The 23217-nt window shown below is 34.5% G+C and overlaps 1 protein-coding gene across 3 annotated transcripts in view; it reads left to right on the top strand.

The window, feature by feature from the left end:
* The window catches only part of NCAM2 (neural cell adhesion molecule 2), a 523753-nt gene that overhangs the window by 117179 nt on the left and 383357 nt on the right, over positions 1–23217 (top strand). The gene's annotated exons all lie outside the window — the stretch shown is intronic.

Genomic DNA, 23217 nt, shown 5'->3' with positions numbered 1-23217 from the left:
AATCGTATGTTATTTTCCTGGATAAAGTTTAATTATGAGTTCAGAACCATGGAAATTCTGTGTGTGTGTGTGTGTGTGTGTGTGTGTGTGTGTGTGTGTGTGAGTGTACATGAATGTGTGTGTGTGTAATTTGCAATGTCTTCTATGGAGAGGCGTAAAAATTAAAATTGGCTCAGAGATATTGAAATGTCATCTCGTGAGATAACAAGAAGTTCACAAGTAGGACTGGAGTTCAGCGTTCCAGTCCACTTCTCTGAGGTTCCCTTTTTCCATTTTCATAGGTTGGGTTTTTCCTCAGACTGATTCCAGTTTGGATACAGCAGTTCCAGGCATCATATCCAGATATAGTAATGTCCAAAGGAAGAGACTATATCTTCTTCCATTTCTCACCGGATGATCAATTAATTAATTTTCAGATGCTCCCAGCAGATGTCTCATTGGCCAGAAGTAAATCATGTGGCCTATATGAACAGAGTGTCGTAATTCCTTGGATGAAGAATCTGGGGACATCACCACTCTGACTAGGGTAGTACTCAGTGGGGAAATAGTTGTTTTCTAGAACATTGTTAGATTGTGTGGGAGATGACATAAAATAAAGAAAATGTACCCTTAAGTACTTTGTAAGTTTATTGATATATATAATACATGATGCCTAGAGGGATTTGGTGAAGTGGTTTGGGCATACTGGCCTTTGTTGAATTTCTTTCAGTCTTAGGTCCTTTCCTAATGTTGAGCCTACTAATCTTGGACACTCCTTTTATTTGTCTCTTTAATTCTCTTCACTAGCTTCCTCAGATCACTCCTTTGAGGAATTTTGAAGAATCTTCCTAGATCTTTCAAATGACTTCAAATCCCTTTGTATTTTTTTTTTTCTATTACTTAAATACCAGTTGGGTAATCATTGATCTGGTGGCTTTTGCCTTATGGAACTATACACTGAATTTAATGCCCTGTCTTCAGCACCGGTTTGGCCCATATAACATAGTGAGAAATAGTTGTTCACTGACTGATTCAACCAATATGTGAATAAATGAATGAATCGCAGAAACAAAGTTGCAAGGCAGTGGTCTTTGAAGAAAAACAGAAAACCACCACTAATACTCTTTGTACAGACTCTGATCTTCCGTCATTTGATTCAGCTTATGAAGATTTATTGATAACTAATGGAGTTCGTCCTCATTCTTCAAAGGATGAATCATAGTTTATGATTCACACTTATATGTGTGTTTCTTTGAGTAATTATGGTTTTCCTCACTTGATTTCAAGTTCTATGAAAACAGAACTTGTGTCTCATTTGATTGACAGTTTAACCAAGAAACTGGCTCAATATTAGGCGCACATACTGAAAACTGAATCCAATTCGGTGTAATGGTTGGAATAATGAAAGAGATGAATGAGATTAAGTTATATGATATTCATGATATTTAATTATACTGATAGAACTAGAGATGACTGTGAATTTATTTTGGAATAACTTTTCAAATCTTCATGGAATAATCAGTGACTACTAAATTGGAGGAAAATTCTCAATTTCCCCTTGTCAAAGTGCCCACCTGTTAGAGTGCCTACTGAGACTCAACAAAAAATAAACAGTAAGTGCTTGTGATGACACTATTTGGTACCTTTGGATGTTCTTCAAAATGAGACTTCACCGTCTTTTTTTCATGCTCCATACCCTTGATTGGTTAAATGGATCACTTCATCAGCAGGAAAGGAGTTCAAGTTATCATTGCACATGCCTAACCATCTGTTCTAAGGAATTATTTATTACAAGTAACCACCATGACATAGAGGGGAAAGATATGATTCAATCTGAAAATGAATGGAAGAGAAGTCGCCTTGGTGTAGTATAGGAATGGGAGAGGTCATTCTGTCTTCTGCAAGATGGGTGATCTGAACTGGACCCTGCAGGCTCACTCGATTCGAACAAGCTAAGAGAAAAGAACGTTGTAGGTGGAGAGAAATTAATAAGGAAGAATGCTGCATATTAAGTTACAGTATGCAATCTGAACTGATCAGCAGCCACACTAAATTAGAGTAACACTGAAAGAAAGGCTTTTGCCTTAATTTTCTTTATTCTCTTTCTTTTTCCTTGTTTCTTTTGCTCATCCCCTCCTTCACTCCTCTTTCATTTTTCTTCTTCCATCTCATTCTTATCTTTCCCTTTCCACCAGTTAATATTCCCTTCTCTGTCTCTGTCCCAAAATATACACTCTTGTGCCTGTGAATTTAGGATGTTTGAGATTGTTCGCTTGTACTCTCCCACACTCGCTAATTTCTGATACAAAGAGCTCAGCACCTCATTCCCAGGATTTCTGTATGATTGTTTTTCGGAACACAATTATGTTTAATTATGTTTGTGTTATGCTGGTTCTTAATTTTATGCTCACTCTGAGGTTTTTGGATTAGTGAGCACTATTGTAAGGGTACCTATAATCATTCTCACCTCCCGTTCTTGTTTTTGTTTTATTTACTGGTTCCTGTTTTTGTTTTCATTGTATTTTGTTTTGAGCATATTGTAGATTATTTTTTCGAAAGTTCAACTGTAATTTTTCATTTGGAAGATTATGATACTACATTTAAACCTCATTCAGAGCAAGGTAATTGGGCATTTTCCTTCCGTTCTAATTCTCTTTTTATATGTTCCTTTTAGCATAATGATTACTTCACAGTAATATTATAGTCTTTTTCTTACTTTAATTAATGTCACATCTCAATTCAAAGTGCTTGTTTTCAGCCCCGGGGTACTAATTTCATATCTTGTTTCTTAAATTAGCTGACTGTAAGCTCAGATTTCTGGTGGTTATGATAGTCATATAGCTATTCCGTGTTCCCATCAATAACAAGAAATTAGTGTTTTAATGAAGGATTTTCTGCTATCCTGTTAGGTATTTGATTTTAAAAGAACTGTAGTATTGTTTCTTGGCCCTCAGTTGCATATTAAGCGATAATTGCTCTTCCGCTAATATATTTTGTTATTGCTGGAATCATTCATACTTTGTAAAGTGGCAGAAAATGCACAAATTCTAATCAGGTGTATCTTAGAATAACCTTTATTTTATTATTATCCTATTTAATAAGCCAATATAGAAAATAATGCAAATTTTTTAGAAGCATTAAGATGTGTTCACGGACTCCATTTTTTCTTTGATGATAATGTCTAGGAACAAAAGAAGAAGAAATTCTCTAGAGACATCTTATTAATATTACATCTAAACTGTTAGAAAAAAATAATCCCAAATGCAGCTTACAAATTTTGAAATTTATATTTTTATATTACTCCACTGAAAATTTTGAATCTCAGAACATAAATAGTTTCATATTAAAGTAAACTCTATTGTTTGTGTTCAAGTATAATCTTTCTACTTTGATTTTCTACATTGATTTTTTTGCAAAGTCCCATTGTGACCTTAACCTGCCTTGATCCCTAAGCACTGATTTTTCTCCATTACCTCAGTGTTTGATTTGTTGCCCAGTTAGTAGTGATGATTACATTGAAACGCATCATTGTTATAATTGCTTTAATATACTGCCTTTAGTTAGAAAGGTGTCTTGTTTGTTCCTTACATGCTATAGAGAATTAAAGCTATTTTCTTAGGCTTCGTTATTTTTATTAGGGGACATAGCACATTTTGTGAATATAGGGATTTTGTTTATATTAATAGCTTTATTAATGATTTCTGAGGATAATGACATATAAATTTAGGTTTTCCAGAACTTTGTTTTAAAGTGAAAAGTTGGAAAAGAAAATGGTATCACTTGACTGTTGGCAGTCATATCATGTTAAAAATTCGAGGGGTTTGCTGAAGAAGAAATTAACATTACTATGGGGATATAAAATGAATTTCTGTGGTGTGATTGTATTTTTGTCTCTGTATGTGTATATGCGTGCATGTGTCTCCCTAGGACATGGTTTAAAGATGATATTGGAAGTATGAGGTGAGAGCAGCAAATACGTATTTACAGGCAGTGGAAGCTCTTTATGCAGAGTCCCTACAATAAAAGGGAGCTTGGGTTCGGCAGGAAGGGGAAAAGACCAGCTTGGTCCAACATGGAAAGGAATGTAATTACCTTTTTAAAGGAAATGAAAAATTTAAAAGCAATTGATGTTAAAAAAAAGAAATTGGTATCTATTTGTATATTGTGAAGGACTTTACTTAAAGTATCTTTTTTTCTTTCTGTGCCTATTGGATTTCTCTGTTTTTCATTGATATTTCATATAATTACTATTTATAATATTGTTTTCTAATATTTCGGAAGTTTCCTTCAAATATCATAGAAGTTTCTGTGTGTAAAAGTGTGAACAATTACACTCTGGCAATGTTGATTTCAGCAGCTCTGATTTTTTACAATGAACGTTATAGATTCTTACTCCTATTTTCTGACCTTCCCCCGCCCCACCTTTTTTGTCTTTAAGCTATTTAATAAAAACTATTCTTTCAATTTTATTTAAGATAAAATGATTTAGATAAAATAATTTAAGATAGTTATAATCTTCCAAGTTCATTAATCAATGTCAAAGAGAGAGTGGATGAAATTGGTAGTCTTATTTGATATTTGCTGTTTGATATAAACTTCAAATGATGAGAGAAATTCTTTTGTGTCATAGTTTCGTATTTAGTTGCGTATCACAGCTAAAAATAGGAATAACTTTGATGAGTCTCTAATTATGATTGGTAAAGTTATGAGAGTTTTTTTATTCTGCTGTATTTATTAAGCAATTAAGATGTGTCCAAGTATGATTAAGGATACAAGAGTAATCATAATCCTTCTTTTAAGTCCAGAACTCTTAAAGATAAGAGAATCCATTCTAGCCAGTTTAAACAGAAAAGGACTTATCAGGATTATAGCTTGCTCACTGAAGTGTTTTGAGAGCTGCTGGAAAAGGCTATATATAGGCTGAGGCTTCAGGAATGCCTGTCAGAATCCTGCTGTTCACGTGGTCCCACCGATGAATCTGATGCCTCCATCATGATGGGGTATAAGATAAATCAGGAAGCTAATACCTACAGGCTGTAGATCGACATTGCTTTCAGAAGAGGTGGTGAGACAGGTCGAAGGACAATTCATTGAGCTGAATCCAAATGGATTATTACACCTGTTTCCAAAAACAACTGTGAATATAGGAGTATGAGCTTTAAAGACCGTGCCTTTGGATGAGAATTTGGCCCACCTGGGTTTTACAAGAAACTAAAATCAATTACCACTATTAGTTGAAGTCTGGTAATGCTTAGAAGTTATGAAGTAAGGTATCAGAAGCAGCAAACACTGATAGGAAAAGAAACTAGAGTCAACCAACCTTTTAGTTAGAGGAATTCTGTCCTATGATTGTCCATGCATAATTTAATAATAATTCAGTAGTTTAATAGTGATGACACATTTTATTAAACTTCTTAATATAATCTGGTAAGGTGATTATGTGAGATGACATATGGTTCAATATTTTAAAAGATCCTATTTTCTGTATATGTCAGAGGTACTCCATACACTATATAAAGCCTGAGTGTCATAAGACGTACAATCTACAGTCCTAATTTTAGTAACAGACAGAAGAAAAATAGTTTTGAGTACTTTGTCCCACAGTGCATCATTTCTTTTAATATTAGTTGTGAATTTCCATAAGGATGCTATCCCAATAATTATTGATATAAAACATCCACTATTTCATATTTCTCATAATTCTCTGGGTTAGCTGAGTGGTATTTCTGACCTGAGCCTACCTTGGCTAATTTAGGCTGAGCTCGTTCAGGTATCTGCAGTCAGCTGGTATGTTGACAGGAAAATTGGCTGGGTCTTAGCTGGGCTATTCAGTTCTCCTTCACATGGTCTCCCAGCTTTTAGCAACATAGCCCTGTATTCTTAAATTAGAGGCAGGAGTCCAAAAGATTTAAGCCCTGCAAAATTATCCTTCAAAAGTGAAGGAGAGGGACACCTGGGTGGCTCAGTAGATTAAACGTCTGACTGCAGCTCAGGTCATGATTTCACGGTCTGTGAGTTCGAGTCCTACATTGGACCTCTGTGCTGACAGCTCAGAGCCTGGAACCTGCTTCAGATTCTGTCTCCCTCTCTGCCCCTCCCCTGCGCTCGCTCTCTGTCTCTCTCAAAAATAAATAAACATTTATTTTTTTTAAGAAGTGAAGGAGAAATACTTTCCGATATGAACAAAAATTTAGGGAATCTGTTCCAGTAAACCTGCCTTGCAATAAATGTTAAAAGAGGTTCATTAGAGAAAAGGAAAATGATATAGGTCAGAAACTCAGATCAAAAAGGAAGGAAGAGAAAGAGAATGGAGCAAGAAATAAATGAAGTTAAGAACATTTATTTTCACTTATTCTTAATTGACCTAACAGGTAACAATTTATCCAAAATAATAACAACAATGTATTTGAATATGTATGACCATATTCAAGCATGTGAAGAGATGTTCGACATCATGTCACTAGGGACTTGAAAATTAAAACAATCAGAAACACAACTACACACCTATGTGAATGGCCAGAGTCCAGAACACTGACACCACCAAATTCTGTTAAGGATATGGAGCACCATAGACTCTCCTTCATTGTTGGTGGGAGTACAGCCACTTTGGAAGATCGTTTGCCAGTCTCTTAGAAAACTAAGCATACTCTTACCAAATGATCTGGAAGTTGTGCCCCTTAGTATTTCCACAAAAGAGTTGAAAATCTATGTCCACACAAAAACTGCCTTAAGATGTTTATGGTAGCTTTATTCATAATTGCCATTACTTGATAGCAACCAAAATGCCCTTCAGTGGGTAAATGGATAAAATGTGGTACATCCAGAAGCCAATCGTAAAAGGTTACATAATGTATGATTTTCAAGTATATGACATTCAGGAAAAGGCAAACTTTTGGAAACAATAAAAAAAAATTCATTGGTTTCCAAGGGTTAGGACGGAGCGGTGGATGAATAGGTGGGACTGAGAGGATTTTTAGGGCAGCATTCCGTATGATACTATGATGGTGAATACATATCGTTATACATTTCTACAAATCCATAGAATGTACAACACCAAGAGTGAACCCTGAGGTAACTGTGGACTTGGATGGTAATGATGTTTGGGCTCATCAAAATTCATCAGTTATAACAATTGTATCACTCTGGTGGTGGATGTCCATAATGGGGGAGGTTAGGCATGTGTGGGAGTGGGTATTTGGGAAATTTGGGAAATCTCTGTACCTTTTGCTCAATACTGCTATGAACTTAAAACTACTTCAAAACATTTTTATTTTAAAAATAAACAATGAGTGGTGTCTACCTCCTTTTAACACCAGTTGGATTTTATCTTCTACCTTTCTTCATTGTATATCCTATACTCCATGACCTAGGATTATAACACACTGGTTACTAAATTTAACCTGCAGTGCTATTGCCTGATGTGATGCGTGTCTTGGGATATTTTCATCTGGTTGCTTTATTTCTTTAGCAAATATATATGATGGTGTTGCAGAGAACAGCTTTTGCTGCATATGATGAAATAGGTAAATTAGAAGAGTTAAAATATATTGGGTTTGATATTAATCACCTTATTCTTTACAACTTCATGATTTAGATGTTATTGTTATCCTATTTTACAGATGATGAATCAGAGGCACAGAAAAGAGATAACATTTAAATTCATTCCTGATTTTCAAATTGAATTGATTGTCTTTTGCAAATGTAGGGGCCATGTCAAAGATTACCCAAAATGTGGCCCACCAGGTTACGTTGTCCAAACTTACGCTGTTTAACACAATATCTTTAATTCATTTACCATGAAATTATAGTGAATAATTGTATAGTATTTATAAGTTAACACAATCTACACACATTATTAGACAACTTGGACTTTGTCTGGCTTACACAAAAAAAGCAATGTCAAATAGCAACTGTTACTCACCTGAGACACTTCGGCCTTTCAATAGTTAGTGTAGATTTCTAAAACAGTTAAATAACCATCAGTTTTTGAAAGCTATGTTTGCTAATTTAACTAGAATATTAGAAAGAGCAAAATTTACAAAACTTTGAAACTTAAACCCATTGCGTTGAATTTATGAACCATGAACCAAACCTAACAAATAGTTTCCATATTGGAGCCATATCGTAATTATTTTAAGTACATTTTTCTTCCTCTTCTAGGCTTTGTTTCGTAGGTTGTGACATCACTTCTTAAGTTACCTGAGTTCCCATCCTAGTTCTACAGCCATCCTATTAGAATTAATAATAAAGCTGGATCCTGCTTCTCTTAGGAATGGTCTCATTGAGTCATTAGCATCACTGCTTTTACCTTGGGAAAAATAATGGAATATGTAACACTCGGGGATGAGGTCTTGCAGGCACCTGTCCCAGTTCCCTCCATCAGTCAAGGTTGCTATGCAGAGCTCATAAATAGTAATCCAGGGCACACAGCTTTATAACTAGAAAGTCTTTGATACTGAAAGCAAGATGAAAAGAGACAACATGAGGACTCTTTGGTCATTCTCTCCATGAGAGAAACTATAGAGTGTACATTTGGGCATGTGCCCCCTGGAAGTATCAAAACACCAAATTGCACGGTGCCTGGGTAGCGCAGTCAGTTAAACTTCTGACTCTTGATTTTAGCTCAGGTCATGATCTCATAGTCATGGGATCAACCCCCATGGAGTCTGCTTGGGATTCTCTCTCTGCCCCTCCCTGCACTCGTTTATGCACACATTCACACACACACACACACACACACACACACACACACACACACTCTCTCTCTCTCTCTCTCTCTCTCTCTCTCCCTCTCAAAATAAATAAGTAAACATTTACAAAAAACACACTAAATTGTGTCAGTGCCAGCTAACTAAGACTTGGCCACTCCTCTCTCCCTGCCCATCTTCCAGCCTGTCTTTGCTGCTGAAATATACTGGTGAGCTGGTTGTTAAGCACAGACATCAAGAATTAAATTACATAAACTACAGATATAAGTTTCATTAAAAACAAAGATAATAAATACTGAAACTCCTCCCTTTGTAATTATTTCATTGCATATCACTATTATCTGTGTTCTTTAGGTTATTTACATCTGTTGTGTATGTATGGTAGAAATACTATATAATTTAGTATTCCTCTATCTCTTCTTTAAATACCACATTCAGTAATGTCACCTTTATGGCTGTTTAACCACGTTTGTGTGGGACCTCCTATGCCGTTATTCCCCAATGAGGTTTTACTGTTTCTCTACACAGGATCTGCCTTCAACTATATCACACCCTGGTGTAGGATTTACTTAACCTAACTGCTTCTTGGAAACCTGATTTGAAATTTCTGCATGGAGATAATCATATACTTTTTAAATCAAGCTATTTCAGCCAGAGTAGAAAGCACATATTCTTTTCTTTGTGAACCCCTTAAACTCCAAACAAATCTAGTTTTCCAAAATTGTTGAACTGGCATGAAATCAGCACGGCACAATAGTCTCTAAATTGAACTTGAATGAACTTCATATGTCATTCATTTTCAGATTTGATGGAAAGAAATGATGGAAAAGAAGCCAGGAAAGTACCTCATTTTTTTCTTCTCCCGTGTATCAAGTTTACCCAACAAAATACTGTCTGCAAAGCTTTCCCTTTACATTTACATTCTGTGTGTGCCAGAGCATCCCTAAACCTCTACTAATATTGTAACATGCTTTCAAAATATGACCATGTTTAATTATGTTTCCTAATGAGAGTGTTCTATTAGTCTCATTTATAAAGAGTATTTTTCTTAGCAAAACATAATGAAATAATTGCTTTTGACAGTGTTTAGTGAGGGAACTTTGATGAGGTAAGTGCTATGAAAAGATGAGGTCAGATTTGAGTTTCATTTCTGATGTTGTGGAGCATTAAAAAAATTATAGAGAAAACATTTATTTGAGTTAATGTAACCTAGTGAAAATATTTTTTATTATTATTTTTATTTTTTAAATTATTGTACCCTTCTCAGATTGTATAAAATGGTAAGATACATCCACATAGATTTGCTTATTCGTTAGGGCTAAACATGCATATACATATATATACATGTACTTTAAATACAAGAGATTATTTTTGTCCTTTGATCTATATGTTTCTATCACAGTTACACAATAACCAAAATATGAGCATATTATTAAGTATATTTAATATAGCCCCATTTGCATGCTTTATTGAGGGTATATGTGCATATATGTGTGTTGTGGCTGTATGTGCATATAATTTGTGGAAAATCATATATTTGATATATATTTTGAAGCCCACTTAATCTTATAATGAAAGCAAAATTTCGGGGCAATTAGGTGGCTCAGTCGGTTAAGCGTCCAACTTCGGCTCAGTTCACGTACTCATGGTTCATGGGTTCAAGCTCCATGTCAGGCTCTGTGCTAATAGCTCAGAGCCTGGAGCCTGCTTCAGATTCTGTGTCTTCTTCTCTCTCTGCCCCTCCCCTGCTTGTCCCTCTCAAAAATAAAAAAAAACACTAAAATATTTTTTTAAAAAAGAAAGTGAAATTTCAATGGCACTTCAATGGAAAGAGAAGCTCATCTTATCATTAAAAATCTTATTACATATATAAACTTTATAAAAATTTATGACCTCATAATAGAAATATTACAAATTAAATACCAATTTATTTGCTTTGCAGTAATACTGAAAAAAAGCCCAAATGTATTTTTATATATCCAATTTTATTTTTCTCAATGGCATATGTGTGCATTTCAAAAGTCATTGTCATATTTCATAAGTTCAAAGAAACATCTTAAAGCTCAGCATAATGGTACTTTTGCTTTCCAGAAATAAAACATGTAGATATCAAAAAAATTGCAACTAAATTTTACTCTTCCAAATGTTCTTATCATAAGAACTTTGAAAAAATGAGTACTACATATACATCTTTACTCATATATTTTCCCATTATTAAAAAAGAATAAGAATCAGTCACTGTTATATACATATACCAACCTTATAATTTTTACATGATTTAGTTTTGTTTATAAATAGTTTTCACCTAACCCTTAAGGAAATTATTACATAAATAATAAGTTTAGCACAGGTGTAAAATGAATACTTGAATATAGATTTAGAGATAAATATCAGGAAACAGATATGCTTAGAAGAAAAGGGTTGAAGTGAAACATTTGCAAGTATGGCCAAGTAACTGATTACATTTTTATATAAACATATTTAAGTGGAAACATATCTGTATGTCTATATAAACATATAATTTATATGCTACACTGTCCAGATTTGGCTGACATTCAGCTCATAGATGGGATTGGTATTTTGTGATGGCAAATGTGGTATATTTACCACCGTCTGTCACTACTTACCATTTCTCTTCAGTCAAAAACAAGAAGTGTATGCCAGGAGTGAAATAGTGTGACCATACTACTACATTCTACATCTGGGATGTGTTTTAAAAATGAAATAAGTGGGGCGCCTGGGTGGCGCAGTCGGTTAAGCGTCCGACTTCAGCCAGGTCACAATCTCGCGGTCCGTGAGTTCGAGCCCCGCGTCAGGCTCTGGGCTGATGGCTTGGAGCCTGTTTCCGGTTCTGTGTCTCCCTCTCTCTCTGCCCCTCCCCTGTTCATGCTCTGTCTCTCTCTGTCCCAGAAATAAATAAAAATGTTGAAAAAAAAATGAAATAAGAGAAAATATACTGTGAATGGTAGACGATAGTTAACACTGGCTTTGCTTATTTGTGTTGGTCAAAGAAGTAATACAGAGTGAATCAGATCTGTGCAGGTATAATTATTTATTTTTTATATATCAAAGACAAGGCCATAAGATTAAAGTCAAGTCTTTAGTTCGGAATTAAAATTGATGCATGCCTGGTACTCACAGGAGATTTATCTAAGTATTGTACGTATCACCAAGACTTCCAACTTAACATCTGATGGGAGAACTTCATCAGTATGCAAATGGAGAGACAGGGTGACTGATGTAGTAAACTCTTCATATAACATGTGCTGAAAAGATCAAGATCTCTTTTTAATTAACAGTTAGTTGAGACAAATAAAAGAGGATGAAGGAAAATAAAAATTGAGAATTCTATGTTACTACATACAAAAGTTGAAATTTATAAGATCCTGTAGAAACAGAGCAAAGGTAGTATATGATCATTTATAGATGCTTTTTAAACATTTGATCTGATTCTGAATGAAATGTAAGATAAAAATGAAATATAAAATATTTAGACTTTGTATGGCAAGAAATAAAAATGAGTTGAAAGCATATGTCAAGATAAAAAGTGGTTTGACATAATAAGATGGTAATGACACAAAGAATCAATAGCTAAATTAATCTACCTTTGAGATGGTGAAGATCATAATTATTTCTGTACAAAATGTAATCAGAATTGTATGATAAACAACACAGGAAATAAGAAAGAAATGTTAAAGGGACTAGAGACACCTTAATATATGATACATGTTCATGGAAAAAATAACCAAAAAACAAAAAGGAATAATGGATAGAAATGATTTAAAGTAATTGTGGCAAATACTACAAATCTGTGTAATAAAGATTAAATTGTAAGATGTGCTTAGATTGTTTATTGAATAGCAATCATCAATTTTGCAGGTAAACAAATTTTAAAACATGAATTCACATGTACTATTTATTACAAATCTATTGATCACATGAATCTTTATAATATCATAATTTTAGCAGTCTTTTAAAAGTGGTAGATTGAAAACAATTTAGATTAGTTACTATATAGTTTTCTTTACTAAGCCCTTTATTAATTTAATTAGAGAAAATGAGAAGATTTAAATAATAATTTAACTAGTTCCTCTAACTATTAATTCTGCAGGCACTAGAAAGTTTAACATAAGAAACGATGATACGTATGGTAAATTCATCGTACGATTAAAATGCATTTTTACAAAAATCCACTATGCAGCTTTTAGTGGTACTGGTATTGGGAAATGCAGGGTGGATTTTGGATTTAGAAAATGCAATCATTGTACAAGAGTAAATGAGTGTTTGCTGAGAAATTACTTGAATGAGTATCATTTCATTAAAATAGAAACATGAAATCAGTGTCTTTAGAAGAATGAATATGTTTTGTTAGATATGGACCTCTCCATCCTTTCTAAATTATATTGTGACATATGCACAGTTACAAAAATGTTAAATAAGGAAGAATCAGAAAATAAACATGTAAAATAAAAAGTAATCAAGGTGGTTAATATGGTCTAAATATATTTTAAACAAGAAAATTAGGCATGAAATGTCTTTCAGGTTATTTCTTACAATTTTGTGCTCAATGGAATAATGCTAACATCATAATTTGCCAGGATTGAGCACTAATAAACTTAGTTTATTATGTAGTTAGTTATTTTTAGAGTATGTGCCCACTTGCATGCGAGTGGGGGGGGCAGATGGAGAGAATGTTAAGCAGGCTCCACACCAAGCATAGAGTCCAAAGGTGGACTCTATCATGACCTGAGCCAAAATCAAAAGTTCCACACTTAACTAAGTCACCCGGGTAACTCCTCGACATTTTATACAACTGGAAATTATGCAAAAGTTATCTTGTTTATCAAGGGAAATAAATATTTTCAAGAGGATTTTATTAAAGACAGTTAATAAAATATTTAGTGGAATCCCTCTTATATTAAAGTATTTTTAGTCAATATTGGCCAGCCCTCTAGTTGTGGAATAAAGTATAAGTTTATGTGGATTCAGTGTCCCAAACAAGTGGGTGTGTAATTTCAACATAATGTATAAAAAAGAAACATATATAATCGTAACTAATCCCAAATGCTAATTGATAACCTATAGGGGATAATCAGTAGAAATGAGTTCATATGATTTAATATTAATTTGATATGGTAAAACATTACTGCCATTGAATACTATTTGTAGCTGAGGATATACTTTCATTTTACTTGCTTATTCTGTACTATAACTTTGCTTTTGTGTGAATTACTACCTGTTATATTTTTTAAAGATATTAATTAAATCAATATAAGTTAAAAATATGTTCTTTTAAAGGCAGATTTTTCCTCAGAGCCATTTTAAATTCACAGCAAAATTGAGAGGAAAGTACAGAGAGTTCCCATATGCTGTCTACACACATGCGTAGGCAAACCCATTATCAACATCACTTACCAGAGTGGTACATTTGTTACAGCACATGAACCTACACTCATACATGATTATCACCCAAACCTATAATATATCTTAGGGTTCACTCTTGGTGCTGTACATTCTGTGGATTTGGACAAATGTATAATGATGTATTCATCATTATAATATCGTGCTGAGGAGCTACACTGCCCTCTGTCCTATTTATTCTTCCTCTTACCCCGACCCCCTGGCAACTACTGAGCTCTTTGCTGTGTCCATAGTTTTGCCTTTTCCAAAATTTCGTATAGTTGGGATCATACAATATGATTCTTTTTTTTAATGTGTATTTAATTTTGAGAGAGAGAGAAGCAGAGAGAGGGACACACACACACACACACACACACACACACACACACACAGAATCTGAAGCAGGCTTCAGGCTCTGACCTGTCAGCACAGAGCCCTGTGTGGTGCTTGAACCCATGAACCGTGATATCATTACCTGAGCACAAGTCCACACAAAACCAACTGAGCCACCCAGGCACTCCTATGTAGTCTTTTCAAACTGTTCTCTTTCAATTAGTAATACACATTTAAGGTTCCTCTGTGACTTTTCATGTCTTGATAGCTCATTTCTTTTTAATGCTGAATAATATTCCATTTTCTGAATGTACCATTTTCCATCTATTTATTTAATGAAGGGCATCTTTGTTGCTTCCATGTTTTTGCAATTATAAATAAAGCTGGTATAAACATCAGTGTGAAGATTTTTTTGAGGACATAAGCATCAGTTTTGGGGGATAAATATCAAGGAACACAATTGCTAGATTGTTTAGTAATAGTATATTTGGCTTTACAGGAAACCACCAAACTCTCTTGGTGACTGGCTGTACCATTTTGCATCCCCACCAGCAATGTATGACTGTTCCTATGGGTTCATATCCTTGCTAGTATTTGTTGTCAATGTCCTAAATTTTTGCTGTTGCAATCAATATGAGTGGTATCTTATTATATCTTCAATTTGCATTTCCCTTATGACATATGATGAAGAGCATCTTTTCATGTGCTTATTTTTCATTTGTATATCTTCTTTGATGAGGTGCCAGTTAAGGTCTTTGACCTATTTTTTAGTCTGGTTGTTTGTTTTCTTAATTTTGAGTTTTAAGAGTTCTTCTTATGTTTTGGATCACAGTTCTTTGTTAATTGTGTCTTTTTCAAATATTTTCTCCCTGTCTGTGGTTTGTTTTCTCATTTTTCTCTAACAGTTTGGGTGATAGAACAATAGTTTTAAATTTAAATGAGGCCCAGCCTGTAGGTTCTTCTTTTCATGGATCGTAACTTTGATGTTGTATCCACAAAAGCATCACCATACTCAAGGTCATCTAGATTTTCTCCTATGTTATCTTTTAGGAATTTTATACTTTTGCATTTTACATCTAAGTCTGTGATCCATTTTGCATTTGTTTTTGTACAGGATTTGAAGTCTATATCTAGGAGTGTGTGTGTGTGTGTGTGTGTGTGTGTGTGTGTGTGTGCACGCGCATGCACGCACACATGTGCGCCTAATTGTTCCAGCACTGTTCGTTCCTTTGTTGAAAAGACAATCCTTTGCTTCATGGTATTGTCTTTGCTTCTGTGTCAAAGAACAGTTGGCTCTGCTTATGTTGATCTACTTCTAGGCTCTCTGTTCTGTTTCACTGATTTATTTGTCTCTTTTTTTTTTTGCCAATACTAACACTGTGTTTATTACTGTAGTTTTATAGTAAGTCTTTTTAAAAATTTTTTAAATGTTTATGTATTTTTGAGAGAGAGAGAGAGAGATAGAAAGAGCACAAGTTGGGGAGGGGCGCAGAGAGAGGGGTACACAGAATCCGAAGCAGGCTCCAGGCTCTGAGCTGTCAGCACAGAGCCCAATGTGGGGCTCGAACCTACAAACTATGAGATTATGACCTGAGCCAAAGTCGGTTGCTTAACCACCCAGGTCGCTGAGCCACCCAGGCACCTGTATAGTAAGTCTTTTTTTTTTTAATGTTTTTTCCACATTTTTATTTTCTTGGTTATCTGACATTTGAATTCCTTTTCCTGAAATCACTACTTTTTTGATTCAAGTTTTTATTTAATTTATAGTTAGTTAACTTAAAGGGTAATATTCGTTTCAGTAGTATAATTTAGTAAGCCTTGAGGAGGGTAGTGTCAGTACTCCAACTTTGTTCTTTTTTTCCAAAATTATGTTGGCTGTTCTGGGTCTTTTAACCTTCCATATAAACTTCAGAATCAGTTTGTCAATATCCACAGAAAAACTTGCTGGGAGTTTGACTGGGATTGCACTGAATGTGTAGATCAAATTGGAAACAACTGACACCTTAACAATATATAGGCTTCCTACCCATGAACATGGAATATTTCTCCAATAATTTAGTTCTTTCTTGATTTAAGTCATCAGGGTTTCATAGTTTTCTTCATATAGATTTTACACATACTTATCCAGATTTATACCTAAGTATTTCATTTGTGGGCATGCTAATGAAAATGGTATTGTATTTTTTATTTCAAATTCCACTTGTTCACTGCTGTTATGTAGGAAAGCAACTGGCTTCTGCATATTAACCTTGTGTCCTGCAACGTTGATAAATTGCTTGTTAGTCTGGTAGGCTTTTTTTTTTCAGTTATTTTGGGATTTTTTGCATTGACAGTGTTGTCCTCTGTGGAAAAAAAAAACAGGTTTTTGTTTTGTTTTCCTTTAGTTTTAGTTTCAGAACACCCTTATTAAGCTATAATTCACATATATAATTCAACAATTTAAAATTATTGATTCTTAGTATATTTAAAGAGTTGTGCAACCATTACCAAAATAAATTTTGGAACATTTTCATTACCTCTCAAAAAAACACACAGTTGTTGAGCATTTTCTTCTCCCCGTACCAGTTTATCCCTGAGCAGTCCCTCCCCCTTTCCCTCTGATACTTCCCTTATACTAAGAAACTACTAACCTACTTTCTGTCTATATGGCTTTGCGTACTATGGATATTTCATATAAATGGAATCAAACAATCCATTTGAACTTTTGTTTCTGATTTCCTTCATGTAGCATGATGTATTCAAGGTTCATTCATGTTATAGCATCTACCAGAACTTTATTCCTCTTTGTTGCATTATTCACTATAGCCAAAAAGTATAAGCAACTCGAACATGCATTGACAGATGAATGAATAAATAAAATGTGGTAGATCCATGCCATGGAATATTATTTGACAAAAACCGTGTTCTCTAACTTTTGCTTCTTTATAAATTACCAAATTATTGTAGTATTTAAGAATTGGCTTATTAAGTGAAAACCAGTTGAAAATGTGACTTGGTTAAATATTAAAAAGGATAAGACATATATCCAAAAATGTAAGCCATAGATTTATTAGTATTTTAGTTCATAGGCATATGAATTAGCCATGCAGGAACACTGATGTTCAGTTACACTGGGTGTTTTAAGTATAAAGTGATTACTCTTGATTTTACATAAAACATAAGAGAATATATTTAAGTTTTTATTGTAAAATTCCGTAGATGTTTTGCTTGTCTCTGTGAGCCAAATATGCACATGCAAAAATGTAATTATATCAGAAAAAAATAATAGTTAATTTTAGTATGGTTGAAATTGTCATCTAGAAAAGTCAAGTTACGCTACTACCTATGAAAATAGTACCTAACACAGACGTTCCTGATTGAAGCTTGGGGAAAATGTTAGGGGTAGTGATAGAGCCTGAAGCAAGGATCACAAATGAGTGACACTGTCTAGAATGAATGTCAGATTTGTAACGTTATTTCTCGAGCCTAATTTATATATCCAAATTAGTTTTTATGCTCTACTGTCTTAAAAATTATGTATTGATTTATATTCTGTGTAGAATTATACCATATTGTTTTGTAATTAGAGATGTTAATTACTGCAGTTCTATATATAGCTGACACCGCCTACAGAATAGGGCTGTAGGAAAAATGAACACCAATTTATCTTCAGTTTATATTCATATTCATATATTCAGTTTTTATTTCATTCAAAAGATTTTCACTCAAGAATAAGTGTAATAAAGCTTATCACATAAAATATTCTTGTAGGATTAATTAAAATGTTACCTCCTTCAGTAACTTTACCTACTTCTTTCTCTTTTTCTTGATTCGATACTTATTTTGTGTCTTATCCTTCATTCTTTTGTTTCCGTATATATAGGACTTCTACTAGGTGCAAGATCATGGGTAAGATTCTGTATACACAGAAGTGAAAAATATAAAATACATATTTCTTTAAATAGCTAAGTAGATATCTTAGTTTTCTATTGCTACTGTAGCAACTGGCTATGAAGTCAGTAGTTGAAAACGACACCAATGTATCATTCTAGAGTGCTGGAAGTTACAATTTTGAAATGAATCATAAAGAGCTAACATCTTGGTGTTGGCATATTTTCCTTCTCCAGGCTGCCTCCGTGCATTTGCTGCAGTCACTTCTGTCTTTAGAGCCACCTGTGTGGCATCTTCAATTCTGTCTCTTTTGTTCTCCCTTGTTCTCAGTCCTGCCCTCCTCTTTTCCTTTGACCTGCCATTAGTCACGTGTTGTTCTCTGACACCCTGCCATCTTCTTGCCCTTACAAAGACACTTGTGGTCACATTGGGGCACACAGATAATCCACAGTAATCTTCCCATCTCATCTCAAAACCTTAATTGCATCAGCAAAGTCTTTCCTCCCCATATAAATAAACAATTTCATGGGCTCTAGGGATAATAAATGGACATCTTCAGTGGGGGGAGCATTTTTCTGTCACCTGCAGGAGGTATATCTGTATTTATGCTACAGTTTGCATTTATATTATATGTGTGTGTTTTGAATGGGAGAAAAAATCTTCAGTGTTCTAATTTCAGATTTAACAGAATCTTTGTACATATTAAAATAAGTTACTACTAAATTTCATAAACCTTGCTAAAGGTTTTAATGTAAGGTTCTTTAGAGTGTAAACACAGATTTTGGTTTTGTATTATCAGTATAGATAAAATCTATTTTTATGAAAACGTTTTATTATGGGATATAAAATAGAGACAAGTATGTAAAGCAGAAATTTACACCATAATTAATACTTGTAAAACAGTATCACCCTCATAACCACTGCACACTAGAGAACCCTGTAAGAAGAGAAGCCTGCCACCACTATACAAACATTGCATGTTGCTTCCAGGCTGTAATCTTTAGAGATAACCACACCCCTAACTTCCAGTGATCTCTTCCTTGATCTTTTTAATCCTTAGAAATATGTCCTTAAACAGTATATTCATGCCTGCTTTTATGAAGTTACATTCTACATTTTATGATTTGTCTTTATTTCTTTGCTCAGATTATATTTGTAAAAATCCATCCATCATTTTGTATATAAATCTGGATTATTTATATGATTTCTGTACAGCATTCCACTGATTTCATTTATAATACAAGAGTCTTAGAATGGAGCATATTGAAAAGTACAAACTGAAATAAGAAGATACAGTAATAGTGATGATAATAATAAAGAAATATGTTGGATTTCCTATCTCATTACACTACTATCACTAGCCTCTATAACACGTTCTTTACTCTAGGACTTAGTTTGAAGCAGCAGCCGTATCTGAGATAGTTACAATTTCTGTGGCAAAGGGAACAAGTAAATGGGTTGAATTGGGTTTTATCCTTTAAAGCTTCTTCCCAGAAATGATGTGGAACTTCCACTCGTGACCATAACCCAAGTAGGTCACATCACATGTCCATACCTGATTTCTAGAAGGCAGGGCAGTGCAATTACTTCGTGTACCTGGAGAGGAAAGACCTTGCTGTATCTCATGAACTGCCCTGATCAGTTCGCTACTGCAGTGTCAATTAACCATCAGATACTCAATTTATTATCACTTCTGCTCACAAAATAATCCTCAAGTACATGGTCATAGTATAAAAAGTACTTTATTAACTGGTAACAATATTGGGAAAATGGAATTAGCAAGTTAAAATTTTGTGAACCTATTTTAAAATGTGGGTAAAACATGCTACTTGTATAGTAAAATTTAAAAGAACATTGCACTACCAGTATTGTGCTAAAAATATGACTGCGTATGCCAGAATATATAAAAATGATCTTACCTAAAAAAAGTCACTTACAGAATTAGAACTTTGGAAAGAAGCATACTTTCTTATATTGTGACATTTCATAGCATACTTTTAAAAATGTTAGTACTTAAAAGTGCCTGGAAAATATTTTCAATCAGATGAGACTTGTGAGGCATTCAGTATGATTTAGGACAATGCTGACAGCATAAGGAATAGTTCATTTTAGTTGCTTCCCAGATTTAGAGGATATCCTTTGAAGACAGTTGTCAGTTTCTTGGGGGGATTTTTTTGTTTGTTTGTGTGCTGAGATTCTTTTCAGTGCTCCTTGTTATGGCTTCTTTTCTTTCCTTTTCCTTCTTTTCTTTCCTTGGTATTGGTATACTTGGTAAAAACATTTATAACAGTGTTTCCTTAGCTCACTTCAGACATTAACTTATTGCCATCTCCTCCAAAGTCTACATTCCTAGAACAGAGAAACACATCTTAAGTCCCCCTTCCAAACTCTGATCAAGGCATTTCAAAAAGCCAGTCTTGCCACATGCTAATGCTTTATTTTGGGAACAGCCGCATTTCACATTCCCTAAGTGTGTGCAAGCATAGACTTCATTACTTGTTGGGCTAAAATGTCAAAGTGAAATTTCCCCCAGTGGTATGCCATGAGCCGACCCAGATTTTACAGTCCTATCCAATCCACTCTGCAAACCACCTTTACAGCACTTTTCAAACCTTGGTGTGATAGTGAAGATTAAACACACACACACACACACACACACACACACACACACACACACACACCAAAACCAAACCAAACAAAATAAAACAAAACAGGGGCTTTGGAGCCAGACAGATGCATTTGAGTTGGTTTTTCTATACCTCATCTTCACTATCTATAAATTTGAGATGGTAATGACAATCATAGTTCCCAAATCTTTTTTAAAAAAAATTTATTTTTGAGAGAGAGACAGAGAGAGAACATGAGCAGGAGAGGGGTAGACAGAGAGGGAGACACAGAATCCGAAGCAGGCTCCAGGCTCTAAGCTGTCAGCACAGAGCTGGATGCTGGGCTTGAACCCATGAACTGTGAGATCATGACTTGAGTCCAAGTCAGAAGCTTAACTGACTGAGCCACCCAGGTACCCCCATAGTTCCCAAATCTTAAGCTATATCTTCTGTTCAGTGTCTTTATTTGCCTACTACATCATAGGAATCAATTAAAAGTAATTATTTGTATCAATTGACAGGCTCTCTTTCACACCATTTTGTGAACTACATGAGCATAAAGGTTGCATTTTTTTCATATTTCACCTCCCAAATCAGCAATATCGTGAACAGAATGCAATCAGTATATACTATCATTAGACTCTTGATAGATAACTGCTTTTAAATGTGGCATATTCTTAGTAAAAAAAACTGGTATGTGTTGGTTTTGGTAATGTTGAAAAATAGACCTAGTAATTAAAACACAATTTTATAGCCAAGCATTTTAATGCCAAAAATATGTTTCATGTTTCAGTACTTGATTGGCTATTTGTTTGACATTGTGATCATTGACTTTAGGTGATTTTAAGTTCCTCTGCATTTACAATGCAGTCTTCATTTAGTAATGTTTTACATAGTTATTCATCACTTTTTCATGCTAGGATATTTTCACAGTAAAGAATAGTTATATAAGGTAGTGAGATGGATGGTGGCCTTCCCCAGAACCTGTAAAAACTTACCTTCTTTGGAAGCAAGGTCTTTGCAGATTAATTAGTTTGCTAGGTGCACAGATTGAGGACTTCAGCTACATAAATTCATCTTCTTACAGTTTTGGAGGCTAGGAGTCCAGACTGAGGGAGCAGCAGATGTGGCCATCCTCCTTGGCTTGCAGATGGTCTTTCCTCTGTGTGCGCCCCTCCCTGGTGCCTTTCTGTGTACAAATTTCCTCTTCCGATAAGGACACCAGTCAGATTGTATTAGGACCCAAACATGTGGCCTCATTTTACCCTAATTCCAAATACAGATACATCCCGTGGTGGTGGGGGGTGGGCCTTTAACAGATGAACGTCGTGAGGACACAGTTCAGCCCATAGCAGCAGATGTAATTGAATGAAGGATTTTGACATGAGGATTATCTGGGTGGGCCCTAAATTCGAGGAGAAGTGTCCTTCTAAGAAAAAGGTAGAGGGGGACTTGAGGCTGACACAAAAGAAGGGGGTAATATGACCAAAGAGGCAGAGATTGGAGTAATATGCCCACAAATCAAGGACTGCAAACATACACTAGAGGCTGGAAGAGGAGAGGAACTGATTATCCCCTAGAGCTCAGAGGGAGTGTGGCCCCACCAAATTTCAGAATTCTAGCCTCTAGAACTGTGAGACAATACATTTCTGTTGTTTTAAGCCACCAAGTTTGTGGTAATTTATTATGAAAGCTTCAGAAAACTAACACAGATTTGTCAATGTCTCTAGTTCTTGGCACCTGTGCCTGAAGATTTAGAATGATTTTTCATAAACACCCTTAATCTATTTAATTGTTTCTGTGGAATACAAGAAGGAAATTAATACACAAGATACACAGTAAAATATGTACATATGTATAATTGCAGTTGCCTATAGATGTCTTTATTTCATTTTCCATCTTTTTGATGTGGGATAAATATACAAGAAATTTTTAAATTCTGATTTTTAAGATTTCGAGATGCTGGAGAAAAGTAAGGTTGGTTGAAAATATGTGTACAGAAAAGAAGTCTACAATATAAACTTAGAAGGATTTGCCAGTAACATATATATGCATATATCTATATATGAAAATATTTAAAATGCCAACGCATAATGAGTATTTAGTTCTATGTGTGAAAAAGACTACTATCCCTGTTTGTTAAACTCAATTTTCTAAGACTTAATTGTAAACTTTAGGTATCTAGTATAAATAAATCTAAAATTATTTGCAGTTTATTGTTATAATAAAGATCTGCTCTGTTGGAAATATACTGGTAACTTCTATTTGAAGAATGTATTCACCATGAGCAGTTCACTCACTGAAGAAGATGGTGTTTCAAA

The sequence above is a fragment of the Prionailurus bengalensis genome, chromosome C2, assembly GCF_016509475.1.
Source record: "Prionailurus bengalensis isolate Pbe53 chromosome C2, Fcat_Pben_1.1_paternal_pri, whole genome shotgun sequence".
Classification (NCBI taxonomy): domain Eukaryota; kingdom Metazoa; phylum Chordata; class Mammalia; order Carnivora; family Felidae; genus Prionailurus; species Prionailurus bengalensis.
This window is presented reverse-complemented; position numbering and strand designations above follow the sequence as displayed.